The sequence below is a fragment of the Delphinapterus leucas genome, chromosome X (genome assembly GCF_059928025.1).
Source record: "Delphinapterus leucas isolate spDelLeu-1000000601 "Yukka" chromosome X, BTC_Dleu_Yukka2, whole genome shotgun sequence".
NCBI classification, from domain to species: Eukaryota; Metazoa; Chordata; class Mammalia; order Artiodactyla; family Monodontidae; genus Delphinapterus; species Delphinapterus leucas.
In genome coordinates, this window is record NC_143150.1 from 3,028,399 (window position 1) to 3,042,286 (window position 13,888).

General features: G+C 59.9%; 2 pseudogenes; both read right to left on the reverse strand.

Annotated features, from left to right (window-relative positions):
* Nucleotides 1–358: 358 nt before the first annotated feature.
* LOC149744148 (paraneoplastic antigen Ma6E pseudogene) lies at nt 359–4,243 on the reverse strand (annotated as a pseudogene).
* A 3,347-nt stretch (nt 4,244–7,590) lies between these two features.
* On the reverse strand, nt 7,591–12,288 carry LOC149744149 (paraneoplastic antigen Ma6E pseudogene; annotated as a pseudogene).
* Nucleotides 12,289–13,888: the final 1,600 nt, after the last annotated feature.

The window sequence follows — 13,888 nt, forward strand, 5'->3', positions numbered from 1 at the left end:
GAATTTAACAGGTGAATGAGGGGGAGAGGTTTACAAATATTCAGTCCATAGCAGTGTCTGTCCAACTATTGTTGCTCCTATGTTCCCTTTTTCCTGCTGAGATACTCAAGGTTTTCATTTACATTTTAACTTCTCTACTGCCTTTGTAGGCAATTATCAGTTTTCGCTAAAACTTTACAGTTCACCTATGAACTGGAAGAAAAACCCTCACGATGTCTGGGTCTGCAAAGTGCCTACCTTACCCTCTCCCTGGAGAGGTGTCCCATGGGTGCTGAGCAGGAATCGCACTCTGGACCCACGCCCTCACCCGCAGCAGCCCTTTCCCTCCATTGCCCACAGCAGAGGCCAGACTCAGAGGAAACGTTCAGGGAAATTTATTAAAGAGAAACATTGACTGAAACCATTGAACAGAGGGCATAACAACACACAGAGGAACTTCTAACGGCCACCGGAGCCCACGGGTCCCGGCCCCCCCCCAGGGTCCTCCAAAAGGTGCCTCCGCTACACCCCACCCGGCGGCCCTCCGTCTCCCCACAGTCTCCCTTCCTGAGGGCCCCGCGGGTGGCCTCTCGCCAGGAAGATGGGCGCCGGCCATGCCCGCTCCCCCCAGGGCAGACCCTCCATTTCTGGCCCACATGCCTGGGGCCCGGCCCTGCCCTATGGCGGCCACAGGACAGTCCCACAGCAGGGCGCGCGCCACCGAGCCGGGGACGTGGAGTCCCGAGGAACAACGGGGTGGCCCAGCAGAACACAAGCCCTGGGGGGCCTCCCGCAGACCTCCTGCAGCCACGGTCAAGGTCTTCCTTCCCAAGGTCCCAGGTGGGATCCCAGGTCCTGGGCTGGGCGCTGGCTGTGACCTCGTCCATCCCGTCCTTCCCGCCAGCTCCTGGGACTGGGCTCGGGGTCTCCACGCCGCGCAGGGTTTGGGGGAACTGCTCAGAGGGGAACACATGCACATTTCCACAACAACAGGCAGCGCTGGGCCTGAATCTATGCCCAGAAAGCACACGTTGAGCTCACGACACTGGCCCACAGAGACCAGAGCCTTGGCTGGCACGTGGCACACCTCAGGGCTCTGCGGGGGGGCGATGGCTAGGGTGTGTGTGTTGGGGGGAGGGGAGCGGGGGCTGGGGGGTTCCTTGACACCTGGGTCCCTCTGGGGCCTAGAGGGACACATTTGGGCTTGCCAGTACAGGGAGCAACCTGCCTCAGGGGATGATGAATAGGGGTCCCCTCTCAGGAGGGAGGCCCAGGCACCTTGAGTAGCCCCTAATATGGGGCCAGTAGGCTGCCAGGCCTGGCCTCCCCCTGCCTCCAAGCCTGGCGGCCCCACGGCCTGCTGAGCCTACTGGCCCGAGGTGGACCCCGGGGGGCTCATCTCTGCAGCCCCGTCCTCATTTCCCGGCTCTTTTGGGATGGGCTTGAGCCCCTCCTCGGGGCTCTCCTCGGCCTCCTGGCCTCCTGCCTGGGCGAGGCCCTCTGGCTCCCAGCCAGGACCTCCTGGGGCCACCGGGGAAGCACTGCCCATCCGGCCAGGCATGGGGACTCTGGGGGCATCTGAGGGTCTTGCCTGACCTAGGCCCGCAGGGGCGGCAGCACTTCCGTCTTCCTGAGTGGCCGCGGACGCCTTGCTGGTCTCCCCAGGGCCAGGGGCTGCCCTGGCGGCACCATGGTCTTCAGGGGCTGCCCTGGTGGCACCATGGTCTTCAGGGGCCGCCTCGCCAGCCTTGGCAGTGCCGGCAACTGCCGCACTGGCCTCCTCACGTGCCGGGTGGTCCTCGGCGCTCCCTTCCTTGGAACGGGCGGCCTGGGCGGTGGCATCTTCACCGGCCGGGGAGGCCTTGGTGCCATGTGCAGTGGTACCTGCGGTGATGGCCTCATGGGCCGCGGCGGCCTGGGCGGCTGCTGCCAGGACTCCAACGTCCACACGGGCCTCTTCCTGCCCTGGGAAGTGCTCCCTGCTAGCCGGGCCGGCCTCCCAGGCCTCGGTCTTCTGGATGAGCCGCAGCATCCCCGCAAAGCCGGGAGGCCACCTCCTCAGCCGCATCGTCCTCAGCGTGTCCCGGAGCGTGTCGTTCAGCCGGGCCCGCATCAGCACCTGCCGGGCACGCGCCTGGTCCGCCATGGCCGGGTGGATGGCCCCCTTCTCCAGGGCCGACTGCAGCAGGCCTTCCAGGCGCCTCACGTACGCAGAGAGAGTCTCCTGGGGCCGCTGGGCACAGGTCACGAACTTCAGCCGAGCACTCCCCCGGGGGTCCTTGTTCCCAAACACCTGCACCAGCGCGGCCAGGCAGTCCTGGGCAGCCAGCTCGGGATCTTCCGCCAGGAGGCCGCGCAGGAGGTCCAGCGCGGGGCCGCGCAAGCTCTCCACCAGCCTCCTCCTCCTCTCCCTCTCAGACACGTGGCGCCACAGGTGCAGCATGTCGTTGGCCTGCTCCAGCCAGCTCTCAGAGGACTCTTCCCCGTGGCCCGGCTCTTCCATCCCAGAGAAGGTTCCCAGCTCCTGGTAGCCCATGCCGTGTAGCACGGGCTGCAGGGCCTGCCTCCACTGCTGGGTCCCGGGCCCTGCCTCACCCATGGCGCCTGCCACTGTCACAACTGCTTCCTCAGGCGCAGTCATTGCCTGGCCTGTGGGTCCTGCCATACTCAGAAGTCCTGCCACGCCTGCAACATTTCTGTAACCTGCAGCTCCTTCCTCATCTGACTCAGCTCCTGCTTCACCTTCAGCTCCTGCTTCACCCTCAGCTCCTGCTTCACCCTCAGCTCCTTCCGCACCTGCAGCTCCTTCCTCATCTGACTCAGCTCCTGCTTCACCTTCATCTCCTGCTTCACCTGCAGCTCCTTCCTCACCTGCAGCTCCTGCCTCACCTGCAACTCCTGCCTCACCTGAGGTTCCGTCGTCACCTGCAGCTCCTTCCTCATCTGACACTCCTGCTTCACCTTCAGCTCCTGCTCGACCCTCAGATCTTTCCCCACCTGTAGCTCCTGCCTCACCTGAGGCTCCCTCCTCACCTGCAGCTCCTTCCTCACCTGAATCTCCTGCCTCACCTGCAGCTCCCTCGTCACCTGCAGCTCCTTCCTCACCTGCATCTCCTGCCTCACCTGCAGCTCCCTCCTCACCTGCACCTCCCTCCTCACCTGCACCTCCCTCACCTTCAGCTCCCTCCTCACCTGCAGCTCCTGCCTCACCTTCAGCTCCCTCCTCACCTGCAGCTCCCTCCTCACCTGCACCTCCCTCCTCACCTGCACCTCCCTCCTCACCTTCAGCTCCCTCCTCACCTTCAGCTCCCTCCTCACCTAAGGCTTCCTCCTCACCTCTGTCTCCCTCCACACCTGCGACTCCCGCCTCCCCTGCAGCTTCCTCCTCCCCTGCAGTTCCTGAGTGACCTGCAGTTCCTGCCTCACCTGCCCTGCCAACCACTGCTTGTCTCTGGGGCTGCGCAGGGACATTGGGTCTATCCTGTGAATCAGCATCAGGGGCCTGGGGCAGGCAGACCACAGTCCAGGGCCCTCCCTTGCCTGGTATTTGGCGGGGGAGCAAGCTTCGATTTAAACACTCAGCAAACTCGACCAGGGCAACACTCGACCCCAGCTCCTTTCTGTAGACCTTGCCCAGCACTCGGTACCTGCCCAGGGAACGCAGGGCAGCCTGCACAGCCTCCTGGAATTCCTGGTCTTTGCAGTCATCTGGGATTCCCAGGATGAGCAGAGATCGCTGAGCGTTCACGCCCATCGACCTGCACCAGTCCCGCAATACCGCCAGAGCCGTCGCCATCTTCGAGGACCTGAGGGTGGGGGGAAGCGATCAAACAGGTGTGCACAGGCTGTTGAAGTGTGGGAATCGGCCTGTGGGTGCAAAGAGGAGAGGATCATGTTTGTGCCACACAGGCCACCCTAGTGCCCCTCACAGCAGCAGCCTGGAGCACCTCCCTGCCCTGTTTGGTTTGTTTGACTTTAGGAAACTTTTAAAATAAATTCCATTTATTTACAGGATAGAAGGCTAGGGACTTCCCTGGTGGCGCAGTGGGTAAGAATCCACCTGTCAGTGCAGGGGACACAGGTTCGATCCCTGGTCCGGGAAGATCCCACAAGCCGCGGAGCCACTAACCCCGCGCGCCGCAACCACTGACCCAGCGCTCTAGAGCCCACGAGCCACAACTACTGAGTCCACGTGACACAACTACTGAAGCCCACATGCCTGGAGCCCGTGCTCTGCAACAAGAGAAGCCACCGTAATGAGAGGCCTGCGCACCGCAACGAAGAGTAGGCGCCGCTCGCTGCACCTAGAGAAAGCCCGCGCGCAGCAACAAAGACCCAACGCAGCCAAAAGTAAAAATAAAATTTAAAAATAATAACAAAAGAGCACTTGTTGCGTACGACTCAAGAAACAATAATAAAATAAAATAAAATAAAATAACGTTTTAAAAAAAGACAGATAGAAGGCTCGTCACCTTTTCTACATTTCTGGCCTCAGCTTTAGGAAGCTGCCTTTTTCCCAAGGAATGTTTCAAGTCTTCCAATTTGTTAGCATAAACATTTCCATAATATCCCATAATATTCCCCTATATCCTCTTTGTTAATGTACATCTGATCCGTAACGTTGGCCCTCTTTCATTCCTCATATTGGTGATCAGCGTTCTTTCTATTTTTCCGTGATTCATCGTTCTAGGACTTTCTCGGTTTCCTTGCTCTTTTGAAAGAAGCGCATGGCTTTGTTCATCGTGTCCATAATTTTCTTTCTATCACTGATTTCCTCTCTTAGCTCTCTTATTATTTCATTTTATGTTTCCTTTGCTCTTCTTCTAGCATCTCTAAATGGACTGTTAGCTCACTGAATTTATGTCCTGACTCTTTTCTAACAGAAGCATTTAGGGGAATACAGTTTCCTCCTGTCGCTTTTTGCTGCCTCCCACTAATTTTGGTAAGTTGTGCTTTTTTAGTATTCACGTTGAAATATTTTCTAAGTCCCTCTGTGATTTTTTCTTTGATCCATGGGTTTCCCAATATTTGAAGATATATTATCATTAGTACCATCAAATAGAATTCCCCCGTGATGAGAAAACCTATCATGTAAACTTGCAATACTGCTAAATTTATGGAGACTTTTTTACAACTCTGGTATGGCGTGTCCGGGTGAATGTGCAAAGCACCCTCGTAAAGAATCTGCGTACTCTGTGCGGAGGCCAGGGCCTTGCCCTGCCCACCCACCTCTGCAATTCCTGTGCCACCCGGACAGAGGCGACCTGAAGCTCTCGATGCCTAATGCAGTGGGCCAGAGCCCCTCCCTGGACCCCCACAAATCCATCTGCCATGGCCAACAGCCTCCACCAGATCACAGCAGCCCCAGCGCCTCCCCCTCTCAGCATCACTTACGCGCCCCGTGGCCAGGCGGCTCCTCCCCGGCCCCTCGCACTACATCCCCTCCATACACCCTCCCCCACCCACCAGCTGGTGGCGCTCCGCTCTGGGCCCTGGAAGCCGGGCGCCCCGCCATGCATACAGGTCAGACTGCCTCTCTCACCTCCCCACACGGGGGAGTCCTCCCCCGAGCACACTCAGCGCCGGAGGCTCTCGCTTCTCGTACCCCAGACGCACAGCCCACCCGTCTTGCCCCCGCCCACCCGGGAGCTGGAGCCCCCTAACTGCCACGAGCGCCCGCCCCCCCCACCCCACGCCCCGCCCCGGCGGGAGCTCCCCTAACGCCTACCGCACCCGCGCCCGGGAGTCCTCCCCATCGACCCCCGCCTCAGCCAGGAGTAGCTCCCCCTTCCTCCCGCCACACGCAGCAGCCGTTAGCCCTCCCCTCCGGTCTCGGCCCCGGGGGTGGGGCCCGCCCGGGCCGTCCTCCCCACCCCCGCAGCCAGTCGTCCTCTCCTCTGGCCCCCAAAGCCGGCCCCACCCGACCGGCAGGAAGCCCTCCGCTCCGGCCCCCACCCCACGCTTAGCCATTAGCCCCACCCTCTGCACCCCGACTCCAGAACGCCCCCCACCAGCCACCCCGGAAGCCAGCGGTCCTCCCCTCTGACCCGCTCACTGGGGGACCCTTCCCTCAGCCCCCTTCAGCCCGCTACCCTCTGCCGCCGCTCCCCCACTCCCAACCGAGCAGCCCGTAGCCCTCCCCCGACCTCCACTCCTTCCCAGGGCCCCCGGTACCTGCGGAGTCCAGACCCCGGCAAAGCCCCCGCCTGTCTCCTGACTTGCTCTGACTCTGTGGATGGCTCCGGAGTCCCGCTCACGAGGGGCTGAAGAGCTCGTCTCAGCCGAGCAGCCGGGAACTGTGCAGCCGACTGTCCCAGGCACTCTGTGCGAACGCCACGTGGGTTTCCGGGTGTTCCCGGAAGCCCCAGGAAGATGAGGGAGAAAGTTCTAGACGTCGCTTTACAGGGAAAGTGGTTGGATCAGAAGAGCACGTGAGGAGGCGCTTTGCTACGGAAGCAGCAGTAGCCATGCGCACTGAGGGCCTGAGGTCCCAAGGCTTGGCGCCTCCGGAAGCAAAAGACACGCCCATTGGCCTTCCACCAATAGGAAGGCCTCCCTGCAAGGCTGCGGAGTTGGGGGAGCAAACTTGGCGATGCAGAGCCCATTGTGGCAAGTACGTCCATTTGTCTTCACAGGTGGTTTTCTACTGTGATTGATAATGTCATAAACCTATTCTTATTTCTTTGGTTTGTTTTAATTTTTGAATTTTATTTTATGTATTTTTTTATACAGCAGGTTCTTATGAGTTACCCATTTTATACATATTAGTGTACCTTTGTCAATCCCAATCTCCCAATTCATCACACCCCCCGCCCGCCCCCACCATTTTCTCACCTTGGTGCCCATATGTTTGTGCTCTACGTCTGTGTCTCTATTTCTGCCCTGCAAACCGGTTCATCTGTACCATTTATCTAGGTTCCACATATGTGCATTAATACACGATATTTGTTTCTCTCTTTCTGACTTGCTTCACTCTGTATGACGGTCTCTAGATCCATCCACGCATCTACAAATGACCCAGTTTCGTTCCTTTGTACAACTGAGTAATAAATAATAGTAATAAAGCTCTTCTTCATATGGACTGATTTCTTGTCTAGTTGTATCAACTAGCCACCTTCTCACATGGCACAAAAGAATGAGGCAGCCGTCTGGGGCCTCTTTTATAAGGGAGGTAATCATTCATGAGGGCTCCCCCCTCATGGGCTAATCACTTCCCAGGGCCCCACCTCCAAATCCCATCCCTTTGGGGGTTAGAATTTAACAGGTGAATGAGGGGGAGAGGTTTACAAATATTCAGTCCATAGCAGTGTCTGTCCAACTATTGTTGCTCCTATGTTCCCTTTTTCCTGCTGAGATACTCAAGGTTTTCATTTACATTTTAACTTCTCTACTGCCTTTTTAGGCAATTATCAGTTTTCGCTAAAACTTTACAGTTCACCTATGAACTGGAAGAAAAACCCTCACGATGTCTGGGTCTGCAAAGTGCCTACCTTACCCTCTCCCTGGAGAGGTGTCCCATGGGTGCTGAGCAGGAATCGCACTCTGGACCCACGCCCTCACCCGCAGCAGCCCTTTCCCTCCATTGCCCACAGCAGAGGCCAGACTCAGAGGAAACGTTCAGGGAAATTTATTAAAGAGAAACATTGACTGAAACCATTGAACAGAGGGCATAACAACACACAGAGGAACTTCTAACGGCCACCGGAGCCCACGGGTCCCGGCCCCCCCCCCAGGGTCCTCCAAAAGGTGCCTCCGCTACACCCCACCCGGCGGCCCTCCGTCTCCCCACAGTCTCCCTTCCTGAGGGCCCCGCGGGTGGCCTCTCGCCAGGAAGATGGGCGCCGGCCATGCCCGCTCCCCCCAGGGCAGACCCTCCATTTCTGGCCCACATGCCTGGGGCCCGGCCCTGCCCTATGGCGGCCACAGGACAGTCCCACAGCAGGGCGCGCGCCACCGAGCCGGGGACGTGGAGTCCCGAGGAACAACGGGGTGGCCCAGCAGAACACAAGCCCTGGGGGGCCTCCCGCAGACCTCCTGCAGCCACGGTCAAGGTCTTCCTTCCCAAGGTCCCAGGTGGGATCCCAGGTCCTGGGCTGGGCGCTGGCTGTGACCTCGTCCATCCCGTCCTTCCTGCCAGCTCCTGGGACTGGGCTCGGGGTCTCCATGCCGCGCAGGGTTTGGGGGAACTGCTCAGAGGGGAACACATGCACATTTCCACAACAACAGGCAGCGCTGGGCCTGAATCTATGCCCAGAAAGCACACGTTGAGCTCACGACACTGGCCCACAGAGACCAGAGCCTTGGCTGGCACGTGGCACACCTCAGGGCTCTGCGGGGGGGCGATGGCTAGGGTGTGTGTGTTGGGGGGAGGGGAGCGGGGGCTGGGGGGTTCCTTGACACCTGGGTCCCTCTGGGGCCTAGAGGGACACATTTGGGCTTGCCAGCACAGGGAGCAACCTGCCTCAGGGGATGATGAATAGGGGTCCTCTCTCAGGAGGGAGGCCCAGGCACCTTGAGTAGCCCCTAATATGGGGCCAGTAGGCTGCCAGGCCTGGCCTCCCCCTGCCTCCAAGCCTGGCGGCCCCACGGCCTGCTGAGCCTACTGGCCCGAGGTGGACCCCGGGGGGCTCATCTCTGCAGCCCCGTCCTCATTTCCCGGCTCTTTTGGGATGGGCTTGAGCCCCTCCTCGGGGCTCTCCTCGGCCTCCTGGCCTCCTGCCTGGGCGAGGCCCTCTGGCTCCCAGCCAGGACCTCCTGGGGCCACCGGGGAAGCACTGCCCATCCGGCCAGGCATGGGGACTCTGGGGGCATCTGAGGGTCTTGCCTGACCTAGGCCCGCAGGGGCGGCAGCACTTCCGTCTTCCTGAGTGGCCGCGGACGCCTTGCTGGTCTCCCCAGGGCCAGGGGCTGCCCTGGCGGCACCATGGTCTTCAGGGGCTGCCCTGGCGGCACCATGGTCTTCAGGGGCCGCCTCGCCAGCCCTGGCAGTGCCGGCAACTGCCGCACTGGCCTCCTCACGTGCCGGGTGGTCCTCGGCGCTCCCTTCCTTGGAACGGGCGGCCTGGGCGGTGGCATCTTCACCGGCCGGGGAGGCCTTGGTGCCATGTGCAGTGGTACCTGCGGTGATGGCCTCATGGGCCGCGGCGGCCTGGGCGGCTGCTGCCAGGACTCCAACGTCCACACGGGCCTCTTCCTGCCCTGGGAAGTGCTCCCTGCTAGCCGGGCCGGCCTCCCAGGCCTCGGTCTTCTGGATGAGCCGCAGCATCCCCGCAAAGCCGGGAGGCCTCCTCCTCAGCCGCATCGTCCTCAGCGTGTCCCGGAGCGTGTCGTGCAGCCGGGCCCGCATCAGCACCTGCCGGGCACGCGCCTGGTCCGCCATGGCCGGGTGGATGGCCCCCTTCTCCAGGGCCGACTGCAGCAGGCCTTCCAGGCGCCTCACGTACGCAGAGAGAGTCTCCTGGGGCCGCTGGGCACAGGTCACGAACTTCAGCCGAGCACTCCCCCGGGGGTCCTTGTTCCCAAACACCTGCACCAGCGCGGCCAGGCAGTCCTGGGCAGCCAGCTCGGGATCTTCCGCCAGGAGGCCGCGCAGGAGGTCCAGCGCGGGGCCGCGCAAGCTCTCCACCAGCCTCCTCCTCCTCTCCCTCTCAGACACGTGGCGCCACAGGTGCAGCATGTCGTTGGCCTGCTCCAGCCAGCTCTCAGAGGACTCTTCCCCGTGGCCCGGCTCTTCCATCCCAGAGAAGGTTCCCAGCTCCTGGTAGCCCATGCCGTGTAGCACGGGCTGCAGGGCCTGCCTCCACTGCTGGGTCCCGGGCCCTGCCTCACCCATGGCGCCTGCCACTGTCACAACTGCTTCCTCAGGCGCAGTCATTGCCTGGCCTGTGGGTCCTGCCATACTCAGAAGTCCTGCCACGCCTGCAACATTTCTGTAACCTGCAGCTCCTTCCTCATCTGACTCAGCTCCTGCTTCACCTTCAGCTCCTGCTTCACCCTCAGCTCCTGCTTCACCCTCAGCTCCTTCCGCACCTGCAGCTCCTTCCTCATCTGACTCAGCTCCTGCTTCACCTTCATCTCCTGCTTCACCTGCAGCTCCTTCCTCACCTGCAGCTCCTGCCTCACCTGCAACTCCTGCCTCACCTGAGGTTCCGTCGTCACCTGCAGCTCCATCCTCATCTGACACTCCTGCTTCACCTTCAGCTCCTGCTCGACCCTCAGATCTTTCCCCACCTGTAGCTCCTGCCTCACCTGAGGCTCCCTCCTCACCTGCAGCTCCTTCCTCACCTGAATCTCCTGCCTCACCTGCAGCTCCCTCGTCACCTGCAGCTCCTTCCTCACCTGCATCTCCTGCCTCACCTGCAGCTCCCTCCTCACCTGCACCTCCCTCCTCACCTGCACCTCCCTCACCTTCAGCTCCCTCCTCACCTGCAGCTCCCGCCTCACCTTCAGCTCCCTCCTCACCTGCAGCTCCCTCCTCACCTGCACCTCCCTCCTCACCTGCACCTCCCTCCTCACCTTCAGCTCCCTCCTCACCTTCAGCTCCCTCCTCACCTAAGGCTTCCTCCTCACCTCTGTCTCCCTCCACACCTGCGACTCCCGCCTCCCCTGCAGCTTCCTCCTCCCCTGCAGTTCCTGAGTGACCTGCAGTTCCTGCCTCACCTGCCCTGCCAACCACTGCTTGTCTCTGGGGCTGCGCAGGGACATTGGGTCTATCCTGTGAATCAGCATCAGGGGCCTGGGGCAGGCAGACCACAGTCCAGGGCCCTCCCTTGCCTGGTATTTGGCGGGGGAGCAAGCTTCGATTTAAACACTCAGCAAACTCGACCAGGGCAACACTCGACCTCAGCTCCTTTCTGTAGACCTTGCCCAGCACTCGGTACCTGCCCAGGGAACGCAGGGCAGCCTGCACAGCCTCCTGGAATTCCTGGTCTTTGCAGTCATCTGGGATTCCCAGGATGAGCAGAGATCGCTGAGCGTTCACGCCCATCGACCTGCACCAGTCCCGCAATACCGCCAGAGCCGTCGCCATCTTCGAGGACCTGAGGGTGGGGGGAAGCGATCAAACAGGTGTGCACAGGCTGTTGAAGTGTGGGAATCGGCCTGTGGGTGCAAAGAGGAGAGGATCATGTTTGTGCCACACAGGCCACCCTAGTGCCCCTCACAGCAGCAGCCTGGAGCACCTCCCTGCCCTGTTTGGTTTGTTTGACTTTAGGAAACTTTTTAAATAAATTCCATTTATTTACAGGATAGAAGGCTAGGGACTTCCCTGGTGGCGCAGTGGGTAAGAATCCACCTGTCAGTGCAGGGGACACAGGTTCGATCCCTGGTCCGGGAAGATCCCACAAGCCGCGGAGCCACTAACCCCGCGCGCCGCAACCACTGACCCAGCGCTCTAGAGCCCACGAGCCACAACTACTGAGTCCACGTGACACAACTACTGAAGCCCACATGCCTGGAGCCCGTGCTCTGCAACAAGAGAAGCCACCGTAATGAGAGGCCTGCGCACCGCAACGAAGAGTAGCCGCCGCTCGCTGCACCTAGAGAAAGCCCGCGCGCAGCAACAAAGACCCAACGCAGCCAAAAGTAAAAATAAAATTTAAAAATAATAACAAAAGAGCACTTGTTGCGTACGACTCAAGAAACAATAATAAAATAAAATAAAATAAAATAACGTTTTAAAAAAAGACAGATAGAAGGCTCGTCACCTTTTCTACATTTCTGGCCTCAGCTTTAGGAAGCTGCCTTTTTCCCAAGGAATGTTTCAAGTCTTCCAATTTGTTAGCATAAACATTTCCATAATATCCCATAATATTCCCCTATATCCTCTTTGTTAATGTACATCTGATCCGTAACGTTGGCCCTCTTTCATTCCTCATATTGGTGATCAGCGTTCTTTCTATTTTTCCGTGATTCATCGTTCTAGGACTTTCTCGGTTTCCTTGCTCTTTTGAAAGAAGCGCATGGCTTTGTTCATCGTGTCCATAATTTGCTTTCTATCACTGATTTCCTCTCTTAGCTCTCTTATTACTTCATTTTATGTTTCCTTTGCTCTTCTTCTAGCATCTCTAAATGGACTGTTAGCTCACTGAATTTATGTCCTGACTCTTTTCTAACAGAAGCATTTAGGGGAATACAGTTTCCTCCTGTCGCTTTTTGCTGCCTCCCACTAATTTTGGTAAGTTGTGCTTTTTTAGTATTCACGTTGAAATATTTTCTAAGTCCCTCTGTGATTTTTTCTTTGATCCATGGGTTTCCCAATATTTGAAGATATATTATCATTAGTACCATCAAATAGAATTCCCCCGTGATGAGAAAACCTATCATGTAAACTTGCAATACTGCTGAATTTATGGAGACTTTTTTACAACTCTGGTATGGCGTGTCCGGGTGAATGTGCAAAGCACCCTCGTAAAGAATCTGCGTACTCTGTGCGGAGGCCAGGGCCTTGCCCTGCCCACCCACCTCTGCAATTCCTGTGCCACCCGGACAGAGGCGACCTGAAGCTCTCGATGCCTAATGCAGTGGGCCAGAGCCCCTCCCTGGACCCCCACAAATCCATCTGCCATGGCCAACAGCCTCCACCAGATCACAGCAGCCCCAGCGCCTCCCCCTCTCAGCATCACTTACGCGCCCCGTGGCCAGGCGGCTCCTCCCCGGCCCCTCGCACTACATCCCCTCCATACACCCTCCCCCACCCACCAGCTGGTGGCGCTCCGCTCTGGGCCCTGGAAGCCGGGCGCCCCGCCATGCATACAGGTCAGACTGCCTCTCTCACCTCCCCACACGGGGGAGTCCTCCCCCGAGCACACTCAGCGCCGGAGGCTCTCGCTTCTCGTACCCCAGACGCACAGCCCACCCGTCTTGCCCCCGCCCACCCGGGAGCTGGAGCCCCCTAACTGCCACGAGCGCCCGCCCCCCCCACCCCACGCCCCGCCCCGGCGGGAGCTCCCCTAACGCCTACCGCACCCGCGCCCGGGAGTCCTCCCCATCGACCCCCGCCTCAGCCAGGAGTAGCTCCCCCTTCCTCCCGCCACACGCAGCAGCCGTTAGCCCTCCCCTCCGGTCTCGGCCCCGGGGGTGGGGCCCGCCCGGGCCGTCCTCCCCACCCCCGCAGCCAGTCGTCCTCTCCTCTGGCCCCCAAAGCCGGCCCCACCCGACCGGCAGGAAGCCCTCCGCTCCGGCCCCCACCCCACGCTTAGCCATTAGCCCCACCCTCTGCACCCCGACTCCAGAACGCCCCCCACCAGCCACCCCGGAAGCCAGCGGTCCTCCCCTCTGACCCGCTCACTGGGGGACCCTTCCCTCAGCCCCCTTCAGCCCGCTACCCTCTGCCGCCGCTCCCCCACTCCCAACCGAGCAGCCCGTAGCCCTCCCCCGACCTCCACTCCTTCCCAGGGCCCCCGGTACCTGCGGAGTCCAGACCCCGGCAAAGCCCCCGCCTGTCTCCTGACTTGCTCTGACTCTGTGGATGGCTCCGGAGTCCCGCTCACGAGGGGCTGAAGAGCTCGTCTCAGCCGAGCAGCCGGGAACTGTGCAGCCGACTGTCCCAGGCACTCTGTGCGAACGCCACGTGGGTTTCCGGGTGTTCCCGGAAGCCCCAGGAAGATGAGGGAGAAAGTTCTAGACGTCGCTTTACAGGGAAAGTGGTTGGATCAGAAGAGCACGTGAGGAGGCGCTTTGCTACGGAAGCAGCAGTAGCCATGCGCACTGAGGGCCTGAGGTCCCAAGGCTTGGCGCCTCCGGAAGCAAAAGACACGCCCATTGGCCTTCCACCAATAGGAAGGCCTCCCTGCAAGGCTGCGGAGTTGGGGGAGCAAACTTGGCGATGCAGAGCCCATTGTGGCAAGTACGTCCATTTGTCTTCACAGGTGGTTTTCTACTGTGATTGATAATGTCATAAACCTATTCT